Source organism: Candoia aspera, chromosome 8 (genome assembly GCF_035149785.1).
Source record: "Candoia aspera isolate rCanAsp1 chromosome 8, rCanAsp1.hap2, whole genome shotgun sequence".
In the NCBI taxonomy this organism is placed as follows: domain Eukaryota; kingdom Metazoa; phylum Chordata; class Lepidosauria; order Squamata; family Boidae; genus Candoia; species Candoia aspera.
The window spans coordinates 34,925,121-34,948,373 of record NC_086160.1 but is presented as its reverse complement, the minus strand read 5'-3'; positions in this window follow the sequence as shown (position 1 = coordinate 34,948,373).

The following is a 23,253-nucleotide window of genomic DNA, read 5'->3' as shown; positions in this document are numbered from 1 at the left end:
CCCTCTGTAACAATATAGCCCCAGCTGAGGAGTCAGAAGCATCAACTTGGACCACAAAGGGGTGTTCAGGATCAGGGTGCTGTAAAATAGGCTCAGCAGTGAAGAGGGTTTTTAACTTCTCAAATGCTGCCTGGCATTCAGGCGTCCAATTCAGCACTGCCCCAGGGTTTTTTACTTTGCGTGTCTCACCCAAACCCTTGGTACATAGCAAGTCAGTAAGGGGCAAAGCAATCTCAGCAAATTCCTGGATAAACTGCCGATAGTAATTACTGAACCCTAGGAAACTTTGTAATTGCTTCCAGGCGCAGGGACGTTCCCAACTTAAAATCGCCTGAATTTTTTCAGGGTCCATCTCAATGCCTTTGTCAGATACCCTATAGCCTAGATAGTCAAGTTGGGTTTTGTGAAATTCACATTTGGAAAGCTTGGCATAAAGCTTGGCATTTCTAAGCTTGCTTAACACCTGTTTGAGAAGGTGTTCGTGTTCCTCCTTGGATTCAGTGTAAATGAGCACATCATCCAAATAAACCAGGACCACTTTAAACAAATGATCATGTAATACTCCATTAATCAATTGCATGAAGACTCCGGGCGCCCCTGCTAACCCAAAAGGGAGGACTTTGTACTGAAATGAACCCAATGGGCAGTTAAAAGCAGTTTTCCACTCGTCTCCAGCTCGTATGCAGATGCAAAAATAGGCTTCAGAAAGGTCGAGCTTGGAGAAAATCTTGCCCTTTGACAAATGGGCTAACATGTCTTTCATTAGTGGTAGAGGATATTTGTTGCAGATCAAGATGGAATTTAACCCCTGATAGTCCGTACAGAGTCTAAATGTGCCATCTTTCTTTCCCCAGAATAGCATAGGGGCCCCAACTGGGGAATTTGCAGGTTCAATAAACCCCCTTGACAGATTTTTGTCAATAAAGTCCTGTAATGCCCCAAGCTCCTTCTGAGTCATTGGATAAATTTTTGGCTTGGGCAATTGAGCATTAGGAACCAACTCTATGGCACAATCAGTTTTCCGATGGGGGGGGGTAGCTGATCTGCTTCCATTTCTCCAAAAACGTCTGCAAAATCTTGGTATCAGTCGGGCAAGCCCTCTAAATGTGCCAAACTAGGGTGCGGCATGGCAATTGCAGCCCTTCCAACCCCTGCGCTTGAAGCCCTCTCCGCGGTAGGGGCTTGGTAAAACCCATCCTTAAAAGTCAGAGTTCTGTGTTCCCAATTTATATGGGGGCTTCGATAAGTCAACCAGGTTATTGCCAGAATTACTAAGGAGTTGCCAATGGGTGCTACTATAAATTTTAAAGTCTCACGGTGGCTGCCCATTTGCATTGCGACAGTTCCAGTGAAATGGGTCACCGCCCCCCCCCCCCATTCCAGTGAAATGGGTCACCATCCAACTGTGTGAAGATCAAAGGCTGCTGGAGGGGAAAGCTAGGCAGGTCCAAAGCAGCAACCAGATCAGGGTGAATCAGACACCTGGAACACCCAGAGTCAACTAAAGCCCAGACCTCTGTAGTCTTTGTTCGGGAGCCCAATTTCACTTTCACTGCTAGAGTGGGACAGTCAGCACTCACCATAGCATCTTCACGCCCATCCTCCTCCACCTGCCCGCAGGCACTTTTCATGGCAGTGGCTGGCATTTCCCGCCAGCTCCTTAGAGTCGTCTTCAGCCTCTCCCGAGAAGTAGGGTACTTCTTCAGTGTTGGCCGTCCCCTTGGCTGCCATCATCCACCGTGATGAGGGTGGTGATTAGGCTGGCAGTTTGCCCACTTGGTCTCCAGCCTTGGCTTTTGGGCAATCAACTTCTCGGTGCCCTTCCTTTCTGCATCGGAGACACTGACCCTTCGCATAGCGCCGATCTGTCTCCTCTTCCCAGGCCCTATAGCCTGGCCGGGTAGCAGTTGCAGCACTTCGGGGTTCCCTCATGGTAGCTGGTTGCTTTTCAGGTCGTTTGGTTTGCATGTAGGTATGCTGGGCATGCTCAGCCTTGCCGGCCGGCCAGATCCATTCATACAATGTCTCTGGGTTGTCTCTACATAACGTCCACCGCAGGACATCCCTGTTGAGTCCCTCTTTAAATCATTCTATTAAGGTTGACTGAGACCAGTCGGGGATTTTCCCAGCTAAAGCCTTAAACTCCAGGGCATAATCAGCTACAGACAGTTGGCCCTGGGTAAGATCCTTCAGTGCCTTTTTAGCCCTTGCCTTGGCTAGAGGATCCTCAAAATGCAGCTTTAATGCCCACATGAATTCCTCAAAATCCTCAAGCTCAGGGGAGCTAGCCTCACTTAACTGAACATACCAGTCAGCCGCTCGCCCCTTCAGCTTGGTGGCAATGGGAGTTATTTTAGCCTCTTCGGAAGGGAAGCATGGTCCAAACTGCTTCATATAAGTTTTAGCATTAGTGAGAAAGAAAGACAACTTAGTTGGATCCCTGTCAAACTTGACAGAAAAGTCTTTCACTCCTGCTCCTGTTGGAGCCGAATTAGCGACTGCTTTAGTGGTTGGGCCCCAGGTTACAGTAGTTCTCCTGTCTCAGGGTGGGGATACTGATGGATGAGCTCTGCGGGGTGGAGATTCATCCCGGCGTCATCTCCGGCCCCGCTCCGCCAGTGGTTCGGGTGAGGGGATGGAGGATGATTGCGTGGAGCTGGAATCTCCTTTGCACCTCGGCTGCCCCCCCCCCCCATGACAGAGACAGGGCTTTTAGCATGTACTCCATCGATTCTAATTTGGCCTCTACCACTTAGCCTTTCAGGGGTTTGAGATTCTTCCTCCCTCGTGCGTTAGGCTGTCTCCCTTCTAATACTGTGACGTTTGGGGTCAGCGGGACCCGATACTTCCAGGATGCCCGGGACATCCCTGGCTGGGGTTCTTCCATTTCATCCCAGGTGATCAACTCTGCAGGCGATTCGCTGGGTGCCGGTTGCTCTGGTGCTCTCCCATCTTTGAATTCCTCTCCCTCAAGGCTGGAACTTGAATCCTGCTGTAAACCTGAAGGTTCTGGGGTGCGGCTCAGTTCTCCGCTCCTGACCATTGACTCAGGCATCAAGCCAGTCAGCTCCTCAAGTCTCCCGGACGTGGGTTTGGATTCGGCCATTGTTAACTGTTTTCCCTCACAAGAAACTGATCTTGGTAGGAGCTAACGGTACAACTTTGGTGATTCTCAGCTTTTTGTAAGGATTGCCTATTCTAAAACACCATCAGACTCATAAGCATGATCACAAAGATATCTGATTTATTAAAGAATAGTATGCAGGTTCACAAAGAAGGCTGAGAATGGGAAAAGCACACCAAATGCAAACTAAAAACCCTCAATACAAACAAGATCCCTCCCCCCATAGAATCTTCCCAGGCTCACAATCCCAGGTGCTCCTAACGGCTTCTGATGGTCCGCGGGAAAAGACCTTGAGCAGAGCACATAACCCAAACACATTCCATTGAAATGAACATAGATACAGAGCTTGGCACAAGGTTTCACAGCAGCTCCCTCCCAACAGAAATGCGCGTCAGCACCACGGCATGTGAAACGTTACGATGTACAGTGCACATTGAAACAGTGAACATGACACTTTCTTTGCCCAGAGCTACACTTTTCACTGTTGTTGTTGTTTAATCAGTTCACCAAAAATCATGGAAATGCTGGACCTTTCTTTTCTTTCTTTTTAAAATTTTTTACAGCTTCTAACTGGCCCAAAACTTTGGGGTTATTTGGGAGTGACAGAAAAATGATGAAATGCATTGCTGGACTTGGGTTTTGTTTTTGTTTTTTTAAGCAGCAAAGCGGGTAGTTCATTAGGGAAAAATAATAATACCCCCCTCCAGGTTTTGAACATATGATTCTGCATGCTAGGCAAATGTTACAATTACTTCACTACTAAGAGATTGTTACAACAGTAGCCGCAGCAGAGATTAATGAACCAACCTTGGGAAAATGCAAGGAAGGCATTTTTATTTAAAAGCTGGTTGTTGTGCCTGGATATGTATTTAATACTCGATAAAATGCATGGAATTTTTCAAAAAGTAAGCTCAACCTGTAAGACCCACCCACAGGAAGGAAAGTGATTGGTAATCGCTTTCCTGGCACAGGAAGTTGGGAGGGCAGCAGAGAAATTGTCCAGTGAAGAGCGGTAGTAGCTGATATTCTGGACTAAGCACCCTAGCAAGAAGTTGCTGAAGTATTCCAAGCTGGGCAGACTTTTCTTCAAGATGGCATCAGGTCAAGAGTAGCCTAAAAGTGCAGTGTGGATATGGCCTCAATGAAGTGTATCCAGGGTTTAGGGCACACCAAAGGGACAGAGGGTTCTAATAATAGCTGTGATGGAGGGAAAAGGAAAGGGAAGGAAGTGTACTGGTTTCAGTAACAGGTAAGTCAGAATGACTAAATAAAGCCATTCCAATCAAAGTATTTAGGGTTGAAATGTGGATAACTCAAAGTCTTTTTTCTTTACGTTTGGCAGTGTCCATCATGAGCAGTTAATCATGAAGATTACTACAGAGGACACTACTCTATAGCATTTCATTTATCTACTCTGGCTTGTTGCATCTTAAGGGACTGCTTTCTAAAAATCTATTCTTCAATTGATCGTTTCTATGTCCAATTTCTCCTAAGTGATTGATTTCTTGGGAACTTGGCTGCATTGACCAAGGAAAAACTTTCTTATACTTTCATATCTTCACAGTCGGCTCCACTGCAGTCAGGTGCCTTAGCAAGCATGTTCATTTCTTATGGCACTCTTCTCTCTGCCATCTTGTTGCTTTCCAAAAGGAAGCAAATATTGTTCCATATCTCATTGAATTGTGTCTCAGGAACATTCCTTTTCTAAAAGGTGCAATTTAAAGGAGCACAGCTCAAAAACCCCTATGCCTCTTGTTATGTTCAGTTTTCATCTCTTCATAAAGTGTTAATGTGACTATGAATTCATTCTGTACAAGGGTTGGTGCCTATTGCATTTGTTTTCTCATGCTAGAAAATAAGAGGATTTTCATTCCGTATTCAAGTAACATGTTGACAGAAACTGCCTCTAATTCAATCCATTAAAATGGTGAATTGTGAAGTTCTGCAAATGGATCTCTGTACCGCATCTTATGGTGTGTGCATAACCTTATTAGTCAAACACATTGCAGAATGAACCCATTAGCAATATCATGCTAAATTATAGTATACTTATACCTTGTTGGGTAAATAAGTGACATTCTGAACCATAAACTCTAGTTCTATTTCAGTTACTACAACACCAATTATCCATACTTGTCTCTTTGTAACTACAGTCATGTCTGGCTTTTTTGGAAGTCCCATAGGATTTTAATCTTTTCATTCCTGACTACTTTTTCAGTATTGTGATTCCAGCAATTTTTGATAAGTTGTAATTCTTACTAAAATTCAGTGACTCAAGGTGGCCACTTTATTGTGTCTTTCTAAATACTCCATTTGCACAATTGTCTTACTTCCACATACAATGTACTCAAAGTCTCCTGTTCTTTGCATAATCAGCATTTACTATCATGCTGAGTTTTCTCATTTTAACTTTCATTACATTTATATGAAGCAACTGTTCTCAACCTGCTAAAATGAATCCTTCTGTTTCCTTCTTTAATGTGCCTTTTTAAACCACTGCCATGTTTTTCATTATTAACATTTCCTTGGATATTGTTACATTACTAGCCAGGTAATGGCTTCTTTTGCCAGTTTTCCTTTCACACCATCAGCTGCTCATTCTTATATACACATTTGGTTTCATTCCTTTTCAATACACTTTCCTTTATTAGATCATTTAGCAAATTCAGCCAGATCTCTTTTTCCTTCATTAGCAGCACCTGCAGCATTCCACACCTTCTTGCGCTACAGGGCAAATATAGACAAATGTCACTGTGTGGGTACAGCGCATGGTTGAGGGTCATAATCTTCTAAGTCTTTTGATGTAGTACATCAAGCTCTGCTTGTGTCCAGTTTATAATTCCTGCAGGGTATCAAAAAAGTGAGATATCCCAGATGTTCATGTCTTTAATAGTATTTCTACTGTTAAACTTGGCTTTCAGGATTTCCATCCTTCTTAGGTATTCCATGGTTATACTGGCTTTGACTTCCTTTTTTTAAATAATAATTTTATTGGAGATTACAACTGAAAAGATAACATTAATACAAACTAAAGATAGATAGATAGATAGATAGATAGATAGATAGATGTTGTTTATTCGTTTAGTCGTTTCCGACTCTTCGTGACTTCATGAACCAGCCCACGCCAGAGCTTCCTGTCGGTCGTCAACACCCCCAGCTCCCCCAGGGACGAGTCCGTCACCTCTAGAATATCATCCATCCACCTTGCCCTTGGTCGGCCCCTCTTCCTTTTGCCCACCACTCTCCCTAGCATCAGCACCTTCTCCAGGGTGTCCTGTCTTCTCATTCTGTGGCCAAAGTATTTCAGTTTCGTCTTTAATATCATTCCCTCAAGTGAGCAGTCTGGCTTTATTTCCTGGAGTATGGACTGGTTTGATCTTCATGCAGTCCAAGGCACTCTCAGAATTTTCCTCCAACACCACAGTTCAAAAGCATCGATCTTCCTTCTCTCAGCCTTCCTTATGGTCCAGCACTCGCAGCCATATGTTACTACGGGGAACACCATTGCTTTAACTATGCAGACCTTTGTTGTCAGTGTGATGTCTCTGCTCTTAACTATTTTATCGAGATTTGTCATTGCTCTTCTCCCAAGGATTAAGCGTCTTCTGATTTCCTGACTGCAGTCACCATCTGCAGTAATCTTTGCACCTAGAAATACAAAGTCTTTCACTGCTTCTACATTTTCTCCCTCTATTTACCAGTTATCAATCAAGCTGGTTGCCATAATCTTGGTTTTTTTTAGGTTTAGCTGCAAACCAGCTTTTGCACTTTCTTCTTTCACCTTCATCATAAGGCTCCTCAGTTCCTCTTCACTTTCAGCCATCAAAGTGGTATCATCTGCATATCTGAGATTGTTAATGTGTCTTCCAGAGATTTTAACTCCAGCCTTGGATTCCTCAAGCCCAGCATGTCGCATGATGTGTTCTGCATACAAGTTGAATAGGTAGGGTGAGAGTATACAGCCCTGCCATACTCCTTTCCCAATCTTAAACCAGTCCGTTGTTCCATGGTCTGTTCTTACTGTTGCTACTTGGTCGTTATACAGATTCTTCAAGAGGCATGCAAGATGACTTGGTATCCCCATACCACTAAGAACTTGCCACAATTTGTTATGGTCCACACAGTTAAAGGCTTTAGAATAGTCAATAAAACAGAAAGAGATGTTTTTCTGAAACTCCCTGGCTTTTTCCATTATACAGCGGATATTGGCAATTTGGTCCCTAGTTCCTCTGCCTTTTCTAAACCCAGCTTGTACATCTGGCAATTCTCGCTCCATGAACTGCTGAAGTCTACCTTGCAGGATCTTGAGCATTACCTTACTGGCATGTGAAATGAGTGCCACTGTTCGATAGTTTGAACAGTCTTTAGTGTTTCCCTTTTTTGGTATGGGGATATAAGTTGATTTTTTCCAATCTGATGGCCATTCTTGTGTTTTCCAAATTTGCTGGCATATAGCATGCATTACCTTGAGAGCATCATCTTGCAAGATTTTGAACAGTTCAGCTGGGATGCCGTCGTCTCCTGCTGCCTTGTTATTAGCAATGCTTCTTAAGGCCCACTCAACTTCACTCTTCAGGATGTCTGGCTCTAGCTCACTGACCACACCGTCAAAGCTATCCCCGATATTGTTATCCTTCCTATACAGGTCTTCTGTATATTCTTTCCACCTTTTCTTGATCTCTTCTTCTTCTGTTAGGTCCTTGCCATCTTTGTTTTTGATCATACCCATTTTTGCCTGGAATTTACCTCCAATGTTTCTAATTTTATGGAAGAGGTCTCTTGTCCTTCCTATTCTATTGTCGTCTTCCACTTCCGCGCTTTGCTTGTTTAAAAATAATTCCTTATCTCTTCTGGCTAACCTCTGGAATTTTGCATTTAATTGGGCATATCTCCCCCTATCACTGTTGCCTTTTGCTTGCCTTCTTTCTTGGGCTACTTCTAGTGTCTCAGCAGACAGCCATTTTGCCTTCTTGGTTTTCTCTTTCTTTGGGATGTATTTTGTTGCCGCCTCCTGAACAATGCTGCCAACTTCTGTCCAGAGTTCTTCCGGGACCATATCTACTAAGTCCAGTCCCTTAAATCTATTCTTCACCTCCACTGCATATTCCTTAGGAATATTAGTGAACTCATATCTAGCTGATCTGTGGGTCTTCCCTAATCTCTTTAGTCTGATCCTAAATTGTGCAAGAAGTTCGTGATCTGAACTACAGTCAGCTCCAGGCCTTGTTTTTACCGACTGTACAGATGTCCGCCACCTTTGGCTGCAAAGGATGTAGTCAATCTGATTTCGGTGTGGTCCATCTGGTGAAGTCCATGTATAAAGCTGTCTCTTAGGTTGTTGGAAGAGAGTGTTTGTTATGCAGAGTGAATTGTCTTGGCAAAATTCTATCAGCCTATGTCCTGCTTCATTTTGTTCTCCCAGGCCATACTTACCTGTAATTCCAGGTGTCATTTGACTGCCCACATTAGCATTCCAGTCTCCTGTGATGAAAATAACATCTCTTTTAGGCGTGTTGTCCAGTAGGTGCTGCAGATCCTCATAGAACTGCTCTACTTCAGCTTCTTCAGCATCTGTGGTTGGGGCATATATTTGGATCACTGTGATGTTAGATGGCTTGCCCTGAATTCGAATTGAGGTCATTCTGTTGTTTTTTGGGTTGTATCCAAGCACTGCTTTAGCCACTTTACTATTAATTATGAAGGCTCCTCCATTTCTTCTGTGGTCTTCTTGTCCACAGTAGTAGATCTGGTGGTCATTTGATGTGAAGTGGCCCATTCCAGTCCATTTCAGTCCACTGACGCCCAAAATGTCTATCTTTAATCTTGACATCTCACCAATCACCACATCCAATTTGCCCTGGGTCATAGGTCTTACATTCCAGGTTCCAATGGTGTGTTGATCCTTAGAACATCAGATTCGCCATTCACCACCAGCACCATCGGCCGCTAGCCGTCCTTTCGGCTTTGAGCTAGCTGCGTCATCACGTCTCGGGCTAGTTGAGCTCATCCTCTGTCCCTCCCCAGTAGCATTTTGACCATCTTCTGACCTGGGTGTCTCATCATCTGATGGTATACCGACATATCTCTGGTTGTACTAATCCATTTAGTTTTCACGGCAAGAATACTGGGGTGGGTTGCCATTACCTTCCCCAGGGATCGCATTTAGTCTGACCTCTCTGTCATGACCTTCCTGTCTTGGGTGGCCCTTCACGGTTTAGCTCATGGCATCATTGAGGTGCTCAAGCTCCAGCACCACGACAAGGTAACGATCCTTTGCTGAAGAGATAGATAGATACAGAAAAATCAGAAACTGGAGAAAAGAAAAAAGAATAGAAAGAAAAAGAAAAAAGAAAGAAAGAAAAAAGGAGAAAAAAGTATATAAAGAAGTAATTTCCCCTTTATCACAAGTATAAACAATTTTACTATCCTTCACTTAAAATACGACAAATGATCCCTTCTTCCCATATCTCATCTCTTAACTATAAACAAAATCTTAAAGCCTCGTTGTTCAGTCATGGTCAGCAAAAGCCTATTAAAGGTTACCAGAAATAACAACATATCTATTTTAACTTTGATCAAATGAACCAACTTTCTATTCCTTCCCTGTACTTTTAACAATCTTGGTCTTTAATCCCTTCAAATTATGTCCTAGAATTTGATTTATTTTCATTTTTTCTTTATCCCTTCTCAGAAAACCCTTCAAAACGTTAACAGGTCTGTTTTGTAAATTCAGTATAGAGAAGCTGTCCAAATCATTCTTCTGGTTTGTTATTTATATGTTAATTGTAATTATAAACACATCAACCAGTTTCATTCTGTAAGCCACCCAGAGTTACTGTCTGTGAGTTGGGTGGCCATATAAATTTGTTAAATAAATAAATAAATTTGTATATCTAGTATATCATCTTTTTCCATATCATTCCTATAGGCTGTCATTTTTAAACCCACATTCAAATCAATTTCAAGATCCGGTAGATCTTGTTTCTCTTCTGTAACATCCTTTACACAACATCTATCTATGATAACAGACATTCTTAAAATTAACTTCTGAGTCCATTGTTCACAGATATCCTTGAAAATATCCAATGTTAAAGTATTTTACTCCATTCTGTATTAACAAGTCAACTTTAAGTATTCTTCTCCTTTAACTGTAATATTTAATTTCTTCTAACTTCCTCTAGTGTCCAACCTTCAAAGTCCCATCCTATCATGTTTCTTTTCTAAGGAATCCAAACAACAGCAATTTCCCACAGAAAGGATTCTTATAATTAATTTCAGAGTCTTATTTCAAATCCATCTGGACCCTTAGTCTGTTTTTAATTTTCCAGAATCAACATTCTAAACACCCTTTTGCTGTTTATTCATACACACACACACACACACAAACACACAGTGTGTGTGTATTTATGTATATACTGTATATCTATCTATCTATCTATCCATCCATCCATCTATCCATCCATCCATCCATCCATCCATCCATCCAGTGTTTGTATGTATGTGTGTGTGTGTGTGAGAGTGTGTGTGTGTATGTTTGTGTGTGTGTGTGTGTGTGTGTGAGAGAGAGAGAGAGAGAGAGAGTGTATATATGTATGTATGTATGTATCCTTAAAGGGCAACATAAAACTAGTGGGATATTCAGCCTTGTTTTTGTGAAACTAATGCATCAATGCCTGGTTCGATGAAAGTGGTTGCAATTCTGTTTCTACCTACGCAGTCTGTGCTCAAGCACTGCACTATCGAGTCACGAAAATAATCACAAAATAATGTTAAAAGTTTATGTTTTGGGGGGGCCGCATTACTAGCTGTTCAGAGCTGCATGCAGCCCGTGGGCTGCGGGTTGGACACACCTGGTTTAGAACTCAGTTTCTAGTCCAGCACCTTCACTACTATACCAAACAATGTGCTACACCAAACTGTATTATGAATTAGTTTCCTGTGTGAAATAGTTCAACATCTTAAGTTGTACCAGTTTCTGACTGGTGTGGTCCCAAATAATATCATAGTTCTTTTAAATATGTTATGTATTAATCTATGAATATATTCCAAAATACCACACATTATGGATTTTTTTGTTTTGTTTTTGTGCCTTTGAGTCAGTCTTAGCTCCTAGTGAAGATATGGACCATACAGTCCATGGACCATAAGTTCATACAGTTTTCTGGGTGATTTTTTCAGAAGTGGTTTGCCATTGCGTTCTTCCTAGGACTGAGAGAGAACGATTGACCTAAAATCCCCCAATTGTGTTCATGCCTAAAACAGGACTAGTGTCATGTTCATCGTTTCAATGTTCTGTATACATCGTAACGTTTCGCATGTCACTTTTCTAGCCCGTGTTTGCGGGTTGGAAATTTCCAGCCGTGCCAGGCTGTAATCTTCTTACTGCAACTGTGGAATGTATGTTTGGGTTAGTGACTCTGTTCAAGGTTACTTTCTCAGGCCGATGTGGGTAACGGTTGCTAACACCTGGGAGGGGGTGGTTGCTAGGAGGGAGGAAGAGCGGGGCTGGTTTTGAAGCGAGGGTTTTTAGTTTGTATTTGGCGCGCTTTTGCTCATTCTCAGCTTTCTTTGTATTTGCATACTATTCTGTCAATAAATCAGTTTTCATAAAGAATCCCCTTGTGAGACTGAGTATGTCAGAATAGGCAATCATTACATAAAGCTAAGAATCATAAAACCCTTACCACTAACCTCCTTCCAGTGCTACTGTGAGGAAATAAAGTTAGTGATGACTGAACCTACTTCCCGCTCGGGAGAGAGTGAGGATTCCAACGTGGGGGAGAAGGATTCCATGAGGCAAAGAAGGGAAAGGACCCTCACCCCTGAATCAGAGGAACTGTCGGAAGCCTCGGACGCCAGCTCAGCCACGGCGAAAGCGGTAAAATCCAAGGTGGTCAGAAAGGATGAGGGAGCCCTGTCCGGAGCACCCCAGGCACCTGTGAAGGCAAAGTATCCGCTGTTCCCAGATGTGGCCATAATGGAGAGGAGTGATTTGGACAGCTCCGAGGCCAGTGGGAAATCGCAGAGGCTAGAAGCCAGAGTAAAGTCTTTGGAAGAGATGATGGAAAGAATGTCATTTGCAAGGGGCAGCCAGGACAGAGGAAGAAGGGAATATCGCTACAGACGGTCATCCCCATCTGTTTCTCCCTCCTCCCCCCCAAGCGTGAGGAGGAAAGACCGGAGGAGGTACTGGGGGGGATCACCACAGCACAGTCCCAGGCAGGCGTCCCCATCGCCCCCGCGGCGGGCGGAAAATGCAGGGAGGGGACGAAGCAGGGATCGGAAGAAAAGTCCCAAAGTCGGAGTTGTGAGTCCCCCTCCCCCTCGAGAGAGGAGGTCTCCAGAGCCCAGGCGGAGAGCCGGGCGGAAAGAGAGGAAGAGCAGCCCACAAAGAGCCAGGTATAGGGATTTCACTGTCAAATTTGATGGGAATCCAACAAAACACTCATTCTTCCTGACTAATGCTAAAAGCTATATAGAGGAGTTTGGGAGGCTGTTTCCTTTGGAAAGGGCAAAGATAAATGCTGTAGCTACCCAACTGGAGGGGAGGGCAGCTGACTGGTTTGTCCAATTAGCCGAGATGGATGCCCTGGAGTTGGATGATTTCAGAGACTTTCTATGGGCACTAAAAATGCACTTTGCTGATCCGTTAGCAAAGGAGAAAGCAAAGGTGGGCCTGCGGGAGCTATTCCAGGGGTCTAAGTCCGTGGCTGATTATGCCCTCGAATTCCAAGCCCTAGCGGCGAAAGTGGACGATTGGTCGCACACTACTCTAATAGAAATGTTCAAAGATGGACTGAGACCTGAGTTACTGAGATGGGTGTTAGGAAGGGCAGACCCAGGCACACTATACGACTGGATACAGCTGGCGGTGAATGTCGAGCAAGCCCAGGCTAAGTTCGCGCAGACCAGGAGGGGCCCGAAGCAGATGGCCATGACAAAGATGGGCAAGGCACCCGGGACCACTGGCAGGGTGGGACGGATGGCTGGGCAGGAGGAAAGAGAGAGCCGGTTTGCAAAAGGGCAATGCCTGCGATGTGGGAAAGAGGGACACCGAGCAGCGACATGCCCGCAGAAGAAGACCGAAGAGCGCCCAGCAAAGCCGTCAGGAAAATCCCCCTCTGTGCACAGGAAGATGAAGGCAGCGATGGCTGAAACGGAGCCGGAGAGCATTCCTTTCTATGAGGACGAAGGGGACCTCGAGCCGTCTCAGCCGGTGGGAAATGCCAGCCACCTGCCCTAAGAGGCGCCATGGGGCAGGTGGTAGAGGAGGGGCGTGATCACCCTTCGGTGAGTGGAAATTTCCCTATGCTGACAGTGAAGGTGAAATTGGGGTCCCGCACACGAACTGTGGAACTGTGGGCGATGATGGATTCAGGGTGTTTGCAGTGTTTAATGCACCCGGACGTGGTGGCTGCCTTGGAGCTTCCCACGTTTCCGTTGAAACGCCCCATGATCTTTACCCAATTGGATGGGTCTACGGCAGAAGGAGAGCCGGCAACTCACTCCACAGGGATGGTGGCATTGCAAATGGGAAGTCACTGGGAAAAGCTGCCTTTTGTGGTGGTGCCTGTGGGGGGTCCGTTTGTCATTTTGGGGATGCCTTGGTTTGTTCAACAGAACCCGCATATAAACTGGGTGCACAGGACTGTAACTTTTGCAGATGGATTTTATAAAGCACCGGAGGGGGATGAATTGGACAGCGGGGACATGGGGAGGGCGGCAGCGGCCGCTCCGCACTGCCCTACCGATCTGTTAGAAGGGTTGCCGGAGCAATACCAGGACCTTGAGGATGTATTTGGTGAAAAAGAAGCAGATCAGCTACCACCACACCGAAAGACTGACTGTGCCATAGACTTTATCCCTAATGCAAAGTTGCCTAAGCCAAAAATTTATGCTATGACCCAGAAAGAGCTGGAAATGCTAAGGGAATTTGTGGATAAAAATCTGGCTAGGGGGTTTATAGAACCAGCAAATTCCCCAGTGGGTGCGCCTGTCCTATTCAGACCAAAGAAAGATGGAACTTTGAGACTATGTACGGATTTCTGTGGGCTGAATGCAGTATCAATATTAAATAAATATCCAGTCCCATTAATCAAGGATATGTTATCACACCTGTCAAAGGGGAAAATATTCTCTAAGTTGGATCTGAGGGAGGCATATTTCCGCATTCGCATTAGGGAGGGGGATGAATGGAAAACTGCTTTCAATTGTCCCCTAGGCTCTTTTCAATATAAAGTGTTACCTTTTGGGTTGGCAGGAGCGCCTGGGAGTTTTAATGCAATTGATTAATGAGGTCTTGCATGACCATTTATTCAAAGGTGTGTTAGTATATTTGGATGATGTATTAATCTATACTGAAACAATGGAAGACCATGTAAAGCTGGTCAGACAAGTGCTCAGCAAACTGAGAAAAGCTGAATTGTACGCTAAATTGCCTAAATGTGCTTTTCATAAATCTCAAATTGACTATTTGGGTTATAGAATTTCAGACAAAGGTATTGAAATGGATCCAGCTAAGATTGAGGCCATTTTGGCATGGGAGGCACCACGCACACGGAGACAACTCCAAAGTTTTTTGGGTTTCGTGAATTTCTATAGGTCCTTCATCGAGGGGTTCGTGGACACCTCTCTCTTGTAAATTCACTGAGACTGAAAGGCGATGGCACATTTGGGAAAAAGAGGCTTTTGCTGTTAAAGCTGCTTTAGACACTTGGCGCCATCTGTTGGAGGGAGCTATCCATCCGTTCGAGGTTTGGACTGATCACAAAAACCTCGAAGCACTCAGTGCACCTCGTAAGCTTAACCCAAAGCAAATCAGATGGGCGCAATTCTTCAGCCATTTTAATTTCAAGTTGAAATTTATTCCAGGGAAGAAAAACTTTCTGGCTGATGCGCTGTCCCGCAGACCCCAGGATTCCAGCACTGTGCCGGATGTAATAGGGACTCTCTGGACGGAGCCGCAATTGAGTCTGGCAGTGGTCACTTGCAGCCAGACTCGTGCACAACACTCAGATGCTTCAGGTTCAGCCCGTCTGGGACGGTTGCCAGTTCCCTCAGATTTGCAACAAGTTTCTTTCCCAGCTGAAATCTGACACTTGGTTGCAAGCAAATTTACACAATGTTACTTTTGACAAGGATTTTGCTTGGAAAAATGATCGCCTCTATGTGCCTGAAGTTTTATGCAAAGACATTTTGCTCTGTTGCCATGATGACAAACTAGCGGGGCATTTTGGGTTTGTTAAGACACTTCATTTGGTTAGACGCCAATTTTGGTGGCCCACAATAAGGCGGGATGTTAAGGACTATGTTGCCTCCTGCCCTGTTTGCGCTGCTTCCAAATGGAAGGTGGGTAAGCCTCAAGGTTTGCTCCAACCAGTGGCCAGTCCCTCTCACCCCTGGGAGGAAGTTTCTATGGATTTTATCGTGGAGCTGCCTCCAAGTCAGAGAAAAACTGTGATTTGGGTCGTAAAAGACTTTTTCTCAAAGCAAGCCCATTTCATTCCATGTGCTTCCATTCCCTCGGCACAGCAGCTTGCCCGGCTTTTCTTTGTACATGTGTACAGGCTCCACGAATGCCCCTCCCGTTTGGTGACTGACAGAGGCACACAATTTACTTCACAATTTTGGCGGGCTTTTATGAAATTGGTGGGCACTAAACAAGCCCTATCCACTGCATCGCATCCTGAGACTGACGGAGCCACGGAGGCTCTTAATTCTACTTTGGAGCAATATTTACGTGCTTTTGTTAATTATCAGCAGGATAATTGGGTCGATCTTCTCCCCTTTGCTGAAGTCGCCTATAACAATGCAGTGCATCAGACTACTGGTCAAGTGCCATTTCACACTGTCTTTGGCTGTGACTTCGTACCCATTCCTGAGCTGCCCCAACCACCTTCTCCTCCTTCGTCCCCTGCAGACTGGGCAGCACATCTGGGAGACTCCTGGCCAAAAATCAAGCAAGCACTTGCTGATGCCCAAGCCACTTATAAATGCTATGCTGACACCAAACGGGCACCTCAACCACCTTTCCAAGTTGGAGATAAAGTCTACCTCTCCACGAAATTTATTAAATCACCACAACCTTCTAAGAAACTGGCACCAAAGTTCGTGGGTCCTTTTCCTATTGTTGCCCAGATCAATCCTGTTACTTTTAAGTTAAACTTGCCTCATAATCTGAAACGTTTGCACCCTGTTTTTCATTGCAGCTTGCTCAAACCCTGCCACCAGTCGGATTGCTGGCATCCACACCCCTCCCCACCTGCTCCTATCATGATTGATGGCCAGCAACATTTCGAAGTGCAAGAAATCTTAGATTCCCGGCGCCTTTGTTCTACCTTACAATACCTAGTCCGATGGAAGCATTTCCCACATCCTGAGTGGGTTGCTGCTCACCATGTTCGTTCACCTGTTTTAGTTACTCGTTTTCATACTGCCTATCCTGATAAGCCTACTCCTTAGTTTTGCATTTTTTTGGGGGGGGCAATATGTCATGTTCATCGTTTCAATGTTCTGTATACATCGTAACGTTTCGCATGACACTTTTCTAACCCGTGTTTGCAGGTTGGAAATTTCCAGCCGTGCCAGGCTGTAATCTTCTTACTGCAACTGTGGAATGTATGTTTGGGTTAGTGACTCTGTTCAAGGTTACTTTCTCAGGCCGATGTGGGTAACGGTTGCTAACACCTGGGAGGGGGTGGTTGCTAGGAGGGAGGAAGGGCGGGGCTGGTTTTGAAGCGAGGGTTTTTAGTTTGTATTTGGTGCGCTTTTGCTCATTCTCAGCTTTCTTCGTATTTGCATACTATTCTTTCAATAAATCAGTTTTCATAAAGAATCTCCTTGTGAGACTGAGTATGTCAGAATAGGCAATCATTACAACTAGGACTGGAATTCATAGTTTCTAATCCAGTGCCCCTAAACACTATACCAAACTGGCTATCTGTGGACCTTCTGTGCACAGTGGATAGGATAGGATAGGATAGGATAGGATAGGATAGGATAGGATAGGATAGGATAGGATAGGATAGAATAGAATAGAATAGAATAGAATAGAATAGAATAGAATAGAATAGAATAGAATAGAAAAGAAAAGAAAAGAAAAGAAAAGAAAAGAAAAGAAAAGAAAAGAAAAGAAAAGAATAGAATAGAATAGAATAGAATAGAATAGAATAGAATAGAATAGAATAGAATACTTTATTGGCCAAGTATGATTAGACATACAAGGAGTTTGACTTCGGTGCAAGAGCTCTCAATATATTTACATAACATCAAAGAATAAACAATAGTAAAGTAATAATGTTATTTACAAAAACTATACAATCAAGAAAGAAAAAAATGTTGAAGGAAAATAATACTAGGCTATTAACTAACACACACTCATATTTAAAGGGATAATTAAGGGACAATATACTGCAACTGTTGTCTAACATATGTTCACATTTAACAGAGCATTTCTTAGCAGTCATGTCTTGTCATACATTGTCAATCATTATATCAGGCTACATTAATTAGGAGTTCAACAGAGCAATGGCACGAGGAAAAAAACTGTTTCGATGTCTAGATGTTTTGACATACGGTACTCTGCAGCACCATCCTGATGGCAGAAGTTGAAACAGTTTATGTCCAGGATGCAAAGGGTCTGCAGATATCTTCTCCACCCTCCTTTTGACCCTTGCAGTATACAGATCTTCTATAGAAGGCAGGCGGATTGCAATAATTCTTTCTGCAGACTTAACTATCCGTTGATGTCTATATTTGTCCTGCTTGGTTGCGGAACCAAACCAGACAGTTATAGAAGAACAGATAACAGACTCAATAATTCCTCTGTAAAACCGTACCAAAAACTCCTGAGATAGATTAAACTTCCTAAGTTGACGCAGGAAGAACATCCTTTGTTGTGCCTTTTTGATGATAGTTCTGATGTTAAGCATCCATTTCAGGTCTTGAAAAAATCATGGAGCCCAAAAACTTAAAGGACTCTACTGCTAATGCTGGGCTATCGAATATAGTAAGACGAGTGAAGTTAGAAGGATTCTTTCTAAAATCCACAACCATCCCTACAGTTTTGAGTGTATTCAATTTCAAGTTGTTATAGCTACACCACAGGGCCAGTTGTTGTACCTCCCGTCTATATGCTGACTCATCACCATTCCGAATGAGACCAATAACAGTTGTATCATCTGCAAATTTCAGAACTTTAACAGAAGAATCTTTTGAACTACAGTCATTGGTATAGAGGGAGAAAAGCAACGGGGAGAGCACACATCCCTGAGGGGCACCTGTCCTAATTGATCGGATACTGGATATAGTTTTGCCTAACCTCACATGCTGTTTCCTATCTGTTAGAAAACTGATTATCCACCTACAGGTAAGGTCAGGCACAGTAAGCTGGACCAGTTTGTTATAAAGAATTCCTGGAATAATAGTATTGAACACTGAGCTAAAGTCCACAAAAAAGATTTGTACATAAGACTCGGGAGATTCAAGATGTTGCAGAATATAATGTAAAGCCATGTTGACAGCATCATCTGCTGACCTGTTTCTTCTATAAGCAAACTGCAATGGATCTAGCAGAGGATCCGTGATAGCTTTCAGATTAGCTAGCACTAACCTCTCAAAGGTCTTCATAACTACAGACATCTGTAGTCATTCAACTCACTGATGGAAGATTTCTTAGGAACTGGAATAATTGTAGAGCTTTTAAAACAAGAAGGAACATAACACATCTCTAATGATTTATTAAAAATATGTGTAAAAATAGGGGCCAGTTGTTCCACTCAAGCTCTCAGACAGGAGGGAGTCACACCATCTGGGCCTGGATCTTTTCTGATCTTTTGTTTTTGAAATAAATCTCGCACTTCTTTTTCCAAGATCACCAGAGGTGAGGAACCTAAGAAATTGGGAATGGGTATAGAGAAGTTTGGTGCTAACAATGTATCTGAAATACAGTTGGTAGCAGCAGATGTGTCTGAAATACAGTTGGTAACAGCAGATAACAGTTGTTCCTTCTCAAACCTGCAATAAAACATATTAAGGTTGTCTGCCAATTGACAAATCTTATCATTCAGGAAAGATGGATTGTTAAAGCCGGTGATATTCTTCAGGCTTTTCCATACAGCTGCAGGATCATTTGCTGAAAACTGATTTTTCAGCTTTTCTGAATAATTCCTCTTTGCTGCCTTAATCTCTCTCGTAAGTCCATTTCTGGCCCGATTATACATAATCCTATCCCCATTCCTATAGGCTTCCTCGTCCTTAAACATACGGAAACAATCCTTTCCAGTTAAATAGGTGATGGCAGAAGTAAGTTCATGGGAGTCCATTTTACAGTGAGTTTATGGGAATCCATGATCTTATATTGCTAGTTACTCTTACTTATCCAGTGACCTCATATGGAAACTAAAGCCATTGGGTGGTATCCTGGCAGTAGCACCCCATTTAATGTCTGGGGCATTAGAGTTAGAATTATGTCTGCAAGCAGCTATTCTCTTGTTCTGAAAACATAATCTAGAAGACTGTCTGTATTTCTACACTGTTTTGCACTGGTAATTTTTTTTAAACCCTGATGTTTCCTTGAGGGTTCTATGGTTAGCTTCTAAAGAATGCAGAATTCCTCAGAATATTTGCTGAATACCACTGTAATGAAAACTCATTGATTCTTCATACAGTTTGATATGGCAAGACTTCTGCAGAAAAACAACCTGTCTGTTTGTGAAGGGCAAAAGAACATTTAAAGAATGTTCAGTTCAGAAAAAGTTATATTCAATTTTTCAAGAATTCAGAAAAAGGCTAGCTACTCACACTTACAGGATTGCTGAAGGGAAAAAAAATCTCTTACATTTGTTAAAGAAGTGAAAAACTTTTAGAACAGAAAAATTATCTGCAGACCTCCTCATCCTGATCTCAGTTGTTTCTTAGACAGTTTTCATTATACAAAATTTATGTGCTTAGGAGAAGGGAATGACAAGAAATAAAATAGTATTGTGGCTGAGGTTTTTCCAATGTCTTTTAATTTATTGTTGTTGCAATACTGTGCACATTTACTCTGTGGTTATCCCATTGGGTTCAGTGGACTTACTCCAGCAGGGGAATGATGAATATGTCAATCCTGATTTAACTCAATTTCCTTTTTCCAACCAAAAAGATGTTTCATATAAAAAAAAATAGTGAATGTTTCTTTTGACATATTTTTTTCTAGCATGCATACTTGTTTTATCAAATATAATTCTGAGTTTTATCAAATAACTATATGTATGCATATTCCTATAATATGGAATCATACGATTATAGCATTGGAAGGGATCATATGGAACATCTAGTCCAACGCTCTGCAGTGTGCAGAAAAAATACAATTTTTATGCATTTTTAGTTTAGAAAACATTTCACTGAACCATTTCCACAGCTTCTGCCTATAAGTTTTGAATATGTAATTTGTATCCAAACAAAAAAGGTGGAGATTATATATGAAAAAAAAATCTTCCATTCCTACTCAGGATGAATTAAGGAAACAAGATGAGAGATCCTATATGTCTCATCTTCAACAATATAAGTATATAGAAAATATATTTATAAATATATAGAAAATAACAAATAAAGGGATATAGGATTGCAGCTTAATGAGTTAAAACATTTCACTTTCATGAACATACATCACTCAATTTCTAATAGTATAAATATTCAAGTAGTTGTTGAAACACAATTGAATTATTTGCCTTGATTATTATTAGCAAAAATATGCAAGCTAACACTGCCTATACAAAATATAATTTTTTAGAAACAAAATGTTTGAAATCCCACCCTCTCTTTGCTGCCATCTAGTGGTTGTCTGGATTTGTGCAGTCTAGATCTGGTGGCCCTTCTCCACATGTTGCCCACACTCATCTGTTGTATGGTGATAAAATCCCTCATCTACATCTCAGACTTGTGAAAATAAGCACACTTATTTAAAAGGAAGTCTCAATAGTTTTAATCAGGCTTCCTCCTAATGTGAACACATTATTTCATATGAGATACTGTATCTACCAAGGAGAATGACAAATATTATTCATTGACAGCTGGTGATCTAGGCCCACACAAAGCCATTATCATGATATTTTCTTCAATTGTGTAATTTGGCAAAACAGGAGACATTCATTTTATATTTTACAGATAAAAGTATTTTAGCTCTTAATTTGCAAGGCTAACTAATCAAAATTCTACAACCATTTAAAAAATTACTTCCCAAGAGACTGCACATACTATGAAAGATGTTTATTCAACAAAAGCTATTTATCTTCACATGAATGCAGGAAAAAGAGCCTTGCCTATCCTCATAGATGTAAATCAGGTACACTTTATTTGAAGGCTTATTCTATATTAATCATTGAAATTTCATATCTGTGGTACAATTTATAAATGAAATGAGATGAAGAAGTTGTTTCTACTGTTATGGAGTCAAGAATATTTTTACTTAGAAATCTATAAAAGACATGCACATTTCGTTTCAAATAATGTTATATTCCAATAGTATTTTTTTATACAAAAAATACTGACAGATCTGATATTCTCCACTGAGAGTCTTATATTTTCCTACATCCTACTCTGAATGCTGGCACCCCCAACCCCTTTTTGTTTTTGTTTTGTTGTTATTGCATATTTCTCTGTTACTGTGTAGGGTGACTAACAAGTCCACTACCCCAAGATTTTGTGAGACCCCTGAGCCTTTATTTATAGTTCTTGAAATAACCTTCTACTGCAATGCCAACTTATGGTTTCTCATAATTTTAAGTCTGGAAACACATGAAAATTGTACTTCGAGCCTAAAATAAGAGTAACATAGTTAACAAAAGAAAGATAAAGAAAACTGCTAAATCCTCCAAAAGCCTCAAAAGAAAGAACATTCCAACCTTGTCCAAGCTGTTCGATTTACATGATGGCACCTTCTGCTAGTCTTTAACTGAAGCTCATTTTCTTATTTTTTTCCAAAACAGATAAAAGTTTGATTAGTTTTAACGTAATTCATGATAAAGGGTTCTCAACTACCCATAATTTTAATATCAACTTTGCCTTAGCATTATAGCTTGAGGGTCTAAAGAGCTACATATGCCTTTGCATGCCCTGTACTAAATTCTTCACTTTGAACAGCAGACTGTTATTAAAGGCAAAATCTCGCTTGTGTCAAGCTTGTTGTTTTCTTGGCAATGCTATGCAAATTGTTTGCCAAAGCCATCTCTCAGTTCTTTTTTGTTTTGTTTTACTTGCAGACTAGTCTATATCCATGGGATTTCCTGATGGTCTCCCATTCAGTGACTATCCAAGTAGCTCTACTGAGATCAGCCAAGATTGAACTCTTTCTTACTTTGAAATTGTTCCTGTTTTTAAAGTATAAGCTGCCCAGAGTCATTTGGAGTTGGGCAGCCCCTAAATTTTATATATATATATAAACAAACAAATAAGATCGGCTAGGTGGAACCACATATCTTACAGACTCCTAGTACTTCTGTGTTGTTGTTTATTCGTTTAGTCGCTTCCGACTCTTCGTGACTTCATGGACCAGCCCACGCCAGAGCTTCCTGTCGGTCGTCAACACCCCCAGCTCCCCCAGGGACGAGTCCGTCACCTCTAGAATATCATCCATCCATCTTGCCCTTGGTCGGCCCCTCTTCCTTTTGCCTTCCACTCTCCCTAGCATCAGCATCTTCTCCAGGGTGTCCTGTCCTCTCATTATGTGGCCAAAGTATTTCAGTTTTGCCTTTAATATCATTCCCTCAAGTGAGCAGTCTGGCTTTATTTCCTGGAGGATGGACTGGTTGGATCTTCTTGCAGTCCAAGGCACTCTCAGAATTTTCCTCCAACACCACAGTTCAAAAGCATCGATCTTCCTTCGCTCAGCCTTCCTTATGGTCCAGCTCTCGCAGCCATATGTTACTACAGGGAACACCATTGCTTTAACTATGCGGGCCTTTGTTGTCAGTGTGATGTCTCTGCTCTTAACTATTTTATCGAGATTTGTCATTGCTCTTCTCCCCAGGATTAAGCGTCTTCTGATTTCCTGACTGCAGTCAGCATCTGCAGTAATCTTTGCACCTAGGAATACAAAGTCTTTCACTGCTTCTACATTTTCTCCCTCTATTTGCCAGTTATCAATCAAG